The following is an 8327-nucleotide window of genomic DNA, read 5'->3' on the forward strand; positions in this document are numbered from 1 at the left end:
TACACACGAGGGAGATACAGCTCCTGCCACAAAAAGCCAATAATCTAAATCAACAAATAAGACTGATGATGCTTCAAGTGAGCAGAAATCCAGTGTTTTCTTTGTGGAAGAGCAGCAGGGAGATGTGGTACTAGAGGAAGATGAATTTAATGACGGGTTCATCACAAAGCCGTGCATCTATTTTCTTTTTTTAACTACCGTATTACACTCTTGTCAGTTGATTAAAGCCCTTCTCCTCTGATGGATTAGTCTTTGCTCACCTTTCCAGCCGCACACCCTTGGAGCACTCATCCATTTAGCCTGCATTTTGTTAGTGCAGTGCCGTGGCAAACTGACTTTAATTCAAAGCCCAGTTTCTCTTCCCTTATACAGAGCTACTCTTTACTCCAAAAGTGCTTCAGCAGACAGAGCTCCTGTAGAGAAAGGCGCTTTGATTAGGAAAAAAAGGACCTGTCCTTAGTGAAGTTGCCAGGCTATTCTTAACTCTTTCAACATTAAAAGTGTTAATTAGAATATTAGAAGATGGCTGTGTTCTCATGCAAAACCAGCATGGATTTGTCCCACTGCTGTCTTCCCAGGTACACACCATCAATCACAGACTTTCCACCATCTCTGGAGATAGTTGAAAATTTTTAGCCTGAAGGAGCAAGTGCTCCAGGTGAGATTTTTTTCACTCCCATTTCACTTCTTTCTATCATTGAGGCCCTTTTCCAGGCTTGATGGCATCTTATTTTATTTGCTTCTTATTTCAGAGTCTCTGGGATTAAAAGGGCTACCAGGCAGGACATGAAAATTGCAGATTATGATCATGGAGTAATATAGAAAACACATGCAGACCTTCATGTGCATGCACAAAGAGCCTGGTATAAAAACTTCATGTATAAATGCCTATGCCTGTGAATGGATGTATAAATGTATATGCATGTCACCGTACATGCATATAAACATGATTGCATGTATGTGTTTATTTACACAGATATGTATGTGTGCACATACATGCAGACACATCACTCTCCTCCGTGCATGCTTTTGATGGATGTGTTTGTGTATGCATGGATTTAGATCAGTGCTAATATGTACAAACACTATTCACCAATATGCTGTGTGCTTACATGCACATAGGCACGTTTGCTCCCCAAATATACAGAACAGATATACCCATACATTTGTGACTGTAAGGGAGCAAAGTGAAATAAAAGCATAAAATCTGAGAGATTTTACCTCCAGCCCTGTCTACGATGGGGTTTTTCCGGTTGCTCTGCCGTGTGTACAAGGATCTATTGGTGCAGACAGTGCTTGCTTGCCATGAATGGGGATCATTCAGAGCCCTCCGTAAATGAAGTCTCTATGGCTGTTCTTGCTGAGGAAAATATAAAGTTTCTCTGTGTCATTTTGCTGTTAATTAGTAAAGAAAGATAAATACATGTCAGGTGAATATTTTCACTAGCAGAGCTTGTGGCACACAAGCAACATTAAAGCTTTAAAAATAAGGCGAGAGGCAGAGGTGTGCTGGATACTATAGGTCTGCATTTATACCTCTGTAAAAGCAGTGTTTATTTTTAAAATATGAAACATAATTTTTCCCCAGGCCTCTGAAAATGAAAACACTGGATTCAATATTTCAAGAGGAAAATATGCATTTAGAGCTCTTCCCGAGCCTGCTTGCAACGTAAACACACAAACCATTAACGGCCCATGCTGGCCCCAGAGCGGCCCTGCCATTCTGCAGAGCCGCTGTTGTAGGCTTCACGTGTTCCAGCACAAGGAGGGTCTACCTCTCCCTCCAACACATTCACATCCATGTCTCCTGACTAAAAAAGTGCTTGTTTTAAATACCAGATCCCCTCTTTCCTTCCTCTCCTGGATGATGATCAGCAGAAGATTTTGGTCCCACCTTGCTCCTGCTGAAATCAAATGCTTTAGACTGATGGGAAATTGTTGTGTGTAGCCAGGGAGTTTTCTCCACAAACAACAATCCCATTCTATTGTTATCTGAGTGCAGGTGGATGAGAAAAGGTGTGTAGATGCTTTGTATCAAGGCAAAAAATGTGATAGTGAAAGACGTTGGCACCCATATGGGTTTTTCTGACCTGGGTTTGCACCCCAGTCCCTTGCTCTCCACATCCCTCTTCAGATTATGACCACGTCAACTATTCTCAGAATGCAGGTGACAAGTATCATTTTTTGAAGAAATTTCCAATACGTGATAAGATGATCTGCTGCGCTCCACCGGCACTGTGGGTAAAAGCTCTTTGCTGATGGCTGCAGCCTCCGTGCTCCCACCAGCGGGTGGGAAGGGGGGCTGGAGCTGCTGGGGCTGTCTTGTCATTGCTGGTGTGAGACCAGGGTTGCTGATGCCTGTTGTCGGCCAGTTCAGATCGATGAGCTTGGCTGCACTAAGCTTGTCTGCAGTGTCTGGATGTCACAGCATGGATGAGACACGTTTAACGACATGGTGGCATGCAGCTCACCATCAGAGTGCTTAGACTGCTGGGAGATTTCAGCTGGAAAATTATAGCATCAGAAGTGCTTAGGGCTGGAGAACCTTGACACTGCGCTAACAACCAGCACAGCCTAACTACAACCACGGTTTCTGCCTGCAGGTGAATGAGACTGAATTAAAATAAACAGCTTTCCAAAGGTGGTCAGGTGCAGCAGCTGACTCCAGCGTGAAGTCAGGAGACGCAGCTTGTCCTCCCCAGCATGACCATCATCCTCTGCAACCAAGCAAGAGGGAGGTTTTCCTTCGGTGGCTGATGCCTCAAAGCTCTGCACGATGCCCCAGACTTACTCATGGTTTGCTCACTGTGCTGCGCTTTCCTTCCGATCCTCCCTTGTTTTTCTAACAACCTTTTCCTGGTTTGTAAAATCTCAATACCACTCTGCTGGATGCCGTCATTTTTTGGATGGTCAAATCTGCCAGCCTTGGGAGGGGTGAGGAAGGAGCAAAGCCCAGTTTAAGAATAATTACAAAAAATGCTATAAAGCAAGCACATACTCATACGGGCAGTATTACCACTGGGAGAGGTGGTAACTTCTCATTTGTGATAAAACAAGCAAGTCTGATGACATAAACTGTATAAAAGCAGATTCTTTCTCTATCACTGTATGCGTAACATTTCACAGGGATGTAGATCAGATGGGAAAAGCCAAGAAGAAATGACATTTTAGATGTAATAGTGCAGACATGCCTTGTTTTGATTTGGCATTTTATTTTCAATCTCTTTTGCTCAAGTTTTATTTTAAAATATTATTTTAGTTTCATATTTACATATTTCCAATAAACATACCATTATTACATTTAATATCTTCGTATAAATTTCACACTACAACAAACCAAAATGATAAAATCAAAAGGAATCAGTCCCTAAGGTGCTTCCATGTTAATGACCAAGAAGAATGTGAAGGTTTTACGTGGGGAAAAAAGGAAATCAGACTTCAGGGATCTCAAGACATTTCTGAACTTCCAATAGAGTTCAAGCAGAAGGCATTTAAAATACTGGATTGTTCTTAAAAAAAAAAAAAGCACTGTGTTTGTAGCCCGGGACCATAACAACTTCTTAGACGGGATTTGGAGGGTGGCTAAGTCACGCTGGTTGAGGCAGCAGAGCAAGAAGAGGTTGGGAAGGGACAAGCAGCCAAATCCCAAGTAGTTTACTGTTGATTTTTATTTCATTCTAAACAAACCTTTTAGCTGTAGTAAACACAACTTTCTTGCCCTCCAGCCACCAGAAAACTCCAAGGCTTAGAAAAATGCTCAGTAATTTTTCTGTCTTTTTCAGGCTTCCTTTGATGTTCCCAGATGAGTGTTTTTGAGCTGGATTCACAGCCTCCATTTTTCGAATACTCAGAGAAACGGTGACAAAAGCTGCCATTTAGTCAAAGCTCCAATTCTTGTGCTTTATCCCCGCGGTGTTTCTATTTCGGTTTGTTACAGGGGGTGGAGGGGTCCCTCCCAGCCTGCTTCATTACCAGACAGGATATTTACTGCACCACCACTGTACTGCGAAAGTGGTATTTACAGCAGCGGGATCAGTGCAAAGCATAAAACAAATGGTGTAAAGGGTGAAAGACTGGGGAGAAATGAATGGCTTTAAATATAACCCTTTTGACAACTCAGGATCAAAAGAACTGCTGTTTATCCTTTAAGCTGCAAATGGCTGGCAAATATCCTTGTGCTCTGATGCTGTAAATAGTAAATGCTGTTTATGGCTAGTCAATGTTTATGTATTTTATGGGTCACATTTATTTCAGAGGGATCATTTTTTATTTCCATGTTAACCTTGCCCACATCTTCCCCTTGGGACCGAGTTGCCTCCCGGGCGCTATTTCTGGCTCTCCTGCTGACCACCTGTGAAACTTTGGGCAGCTCGTGTCCTCCCGCCATGCCTTGACTCCTCCACCTGTACTTGGCCACCAGCAATGCTGGCCTGGCTCAGAAGTCCCTAAGGTTATATCTGTCCTACTGAATTGCTTGAATGAAACAGCACGACAAGACCTACCAACTATAAAGATGAAGGTCACTGTGTGAACAGCTCTTTTTCTCGAAGGTGAATGAGCCAACACACTGGCTGGATCAAGGCAAATTGTACAAAGGGATCAGGGTAGGAAGATGGAGTGATAGACTCCGGGATCAGCCAAGAAGAGGAACATCTTTGTAAAATAACTTTCACTAGCAGCAATGTTACAAAAATCCTGTGGGCAGACACATGGATGAGAGAGATCCTCAGCTGGAGTCTGTGGGGATGTCTGGCCTGATGGATGAGCGTGCAGACGGAAAGCGAACTGCAGCAAAAGGATTTGGGCTGATGCGTGACCACACTGACAATTTCTGTCAATCCGGGTCCACCACCAGGGACAGCAGTTGCAGCGACTTCATGCGACTGATACAAGTGAGTAATTATCTTAATGAACTGTCTGCAAGAAAGCTAAAGTAAAGCCTGTCTTTCTTATGATGTTTGATTTATTCAATTATAAAGGCGCCTATCCCGGGCTCTAGGGTCTGAATCCTGGAAGGTTTCTAGGTGTCATTCAAATCGGCAGGAACCAAGGCAGCAAGAAAACCAAGAAGGGCAGCACGGTCCCTGTGATGCAGGACAGTCTGCAGTGACAGGCTCCTGGAGAAATGCCACACATCCATCACCTGGGATTCCCTCCGCTGCTCCAGGGCCAGTCAGCGCATTGGCTTACGTCAGCTCAAGGAGATGCCAGGGAATGCTGCCAAGCTGCTGTCTTTGCCCTCTTCAAGGTCTATTTATACCCACTTAAGGACATCAGAACACCCTTGGGATAGGAGAGACCTTTCCATCATTTTGGACGCCATGACTTGATCTGCCTGGTTTTGAGCACTGTTGTTCCTATTGCGTTATGTATTATTTTTGCCAAGTTGCTAGCAGCTCCAGCATGTTTCCAGATGCCACTGCAAAGTCTGTTAGAAGCCGGCACCAGAAAAATGCTTCCAATTCTCCCCAGGCTTTACTGACGCTGTATTTTCTGTCAGTTTTTCTGCTGTTTAACCTCCAGGAGGATTTGTAGAATCAGAACTTTTACTGCGCTTCCATGTCAAGGAGTCTCTTACAGAAAGGTGTGTCCTGGATTGCTGGAGCAACCCGTGCTGCCTACCTTCACCAGAAAATCTTTCCGTTCAGTGACCAGGTTTATCAAACGTTTGACTAACAGTCTTTGAATGGTGCATGGGAGCACTTCCAGCACGTACCTGGGACTTGCAGCGTTGTCTCATTGGGACCAGCCCAAGGCTGAGGGAAGGGGCCTCAAGGAGGGCTATCCTGGATCTATAAAACAAAACACTCCCCCAATGGAATGGAGCACAACTTCATCTCACCCAGCCATGAGGACTACCTACAGGCAGTCTCTAGAGATTCACTTGGACCTTTAGAAGCTTTTCTTGCAGTCTCAGGTACTGAGCCTGGGTTAGAGAGCAGACCAGGGTCGCTCTCACTCATTCTGCTATTTCCCTCCCTCCTCTGACTGGGTCCATGATATTCCATGAGTTGTTTCCTTTTACTTCGTACCTCAGTTTCCCTTTCTGTGGACTAGGGAGACCAGTGAAGTGTATTAAGTTTTTTCCTTTTTCAGAGCGGAGGAAGAGGCATGTCTCCTCCAACTGAAGGCAGTGACACCCGAATTCCTAGAGAAGAACAAGAAATTAAAAAAAGCAGAAACACTCAAAGCAACACACAGACACTCGAAGCAAAAAGCCCTTTTTTCCTCTGGAACTTTTGCTCCAGATCAGATGGGCGAAAAAAAACACAGTCAGGTAGGTAATCTAATAGACATCTCTGGAGTCCCGGAGGATCTCCACCTCCATGAGATGCTGCTGCACCGAGTGCTTGAGTCCCTCTTACAAATCTGTTCTGCCAGTTCTGAGCTCATCGGCTCAATCTGCTCTCTACATTAAAGAATTGCTACTTGTTTCTCCTCTGCATTGGGAAGAAAAAGCAATGTGTGGAGCAGCATTAAGCTTATTTGTGTGAATTGGTTCTCAGCCTGTATTGAAGAGACTCACATCAGTAAATCAGTTTAGGGAAGAAAAAACAGTGTAACAGTAGCATATTAAAAAGAGTCTTTTATCAGTCTCAAAACCAGCATTGATAGTGCCATCGTCTGGCTTATTAACAGGCTGGGGACAGCTTGTGTTCAGTTTGTGTTGGCCAAGGCATCTAACATTTCAGAAAACCAAAACCACTTCCTGTCTAGAACTCAGCCCCTGACCTGGCTGGAAACTCACAATAAATCTATACATTTTATCAGATTTCAGGGGGGTTGAGCCAGGCTTTCATGAGGAACTATTCTGAGCCTTGGAGAGAAATTACTGCATGCAGCAGAGGGATAGCCTGGCTTGCTAAGAGCCATGAAACATCAGATTCATTCAGAAGATCAGGTGTGTACCCGAAGGCTTGGTGCCTCGCTTGCCTTGAAACAAACCCTGTCTCTGCAAGAAATGGCTTGAACATATTTTATCTGTGTTATCAAAGTCAATTAAATCAAGAGGCTTAGGGAATGTTTAACCCTGCTGCAGTAACTAAATAGCCAAGGGCATTATTAGTTGGAATTTAATTAGAAGTAGAATATGAACCATTTAAAGAGAGGGAAAAGGTTTTTTAACACAATTTAGTTGGATCGCATTGAGGAACTCTGTTCTGGTTTAGAAGCCAAGTGAACTGCCAGCATTTCTCCTAATGATATTTTGGACAGACGGAGTTAATGGGCTTTTGGTCAGTCCTTGCCAGTGGAAGACAGCCTGGTGAAGATGTCCCGGTGCTGTGGTGGTTGTCACACGCCACCTACAGAATCTGATGAGGAATATTAAATGAAGGACTGTGCTTTCAAATACCTCCCTAAACTAAAAAAGAGAGAAGCACCATGCAGGTAGCCCACTCCGTGGCCTTCTCCAGACCTGGCTTTGAGAACTGCAACCAAGGTGGGCAGGCAACTGGTGAGTGACAAGAAGCAGCCAGTTTCAACATCGAGCCTGGTGTTCAGAACTATGACTAATAAGGCTGACAGGTGGTGTCTGGAAGGTATGGTAGCCTACTGATTATTCAGATTTTCAAAGACAATGTTTTGTCTCTCCACCCAATTAAGCAGGAGACTGGGCTGGACCCTGATGCAAGAAGCTGGGCTCTTCACATGCTTCTGCATGGTTTTCTGGCTGAATTTTGGGCTGGTTCCTTGCTCTCTGGTCACAGTTAAACAAGTTCCAGATTTAAGGTCAGAAAGAAAATTACTTTCTGCTTGAAGAATTTGAGGATTTGTAATTTTGTGAGTGATTTTAAGCATGTTTAAAAGCACCGGAGACATTAAGATGTCATTGTGGTATACCCTTCCAGACTTCATGTCTATTGTTGAGTATCCTGGTCCCCAGAACAAGGGAGATGAAGCACAGAGAAAGGAAATCATTGCTCCTCTTCAGTGATGAGAAAATCAGCTCAAAAGTACATGACCAACATCATTATCTTCATCCTCATATATGTAAATACACATCCAGTGAAAAGAGCATGGGGCAGCACTGACATTTCTTATTTATACTTTGGCAAATCTTCCATTTAAGCTTTATCTTTTGTTCTGTTTCAGAGCAGAACAAGGACCCCAGGCTGTGGTCCACGTTGTGGATGATGCTGGAATAGTAACTAATGAGCAAATTACACTTTCCTATTGAGTTGTTTTAAAAAAGAGGCAACAATCCAAAAAGGTGAGTAGATGCTAAATTCCAGCTACTCCTCATATGTCGCACGCAACATCATTCACTAACATCTACAGAGACTGACCTGTGCAATCAAAGTCAGTTGTGAATGTGACATAGAAAG

Source organism: Opisthocomus hoazin, chromosome 17, assembly GCF_030867145.1.
Source record: "Opisthocomus hoazin isolate bOpiHoa1 chromosome 17, bOpiHoa1.hap1, whole genome shotgun sequence".
In the NCBI taxonomy this organism is placed as follows: Eukaryota; Metazoa; Chordata; class Aves; order Opisthocomiformes; family Opisthocomidae; genus Opisthocomus; species Opisthocomus hoazin.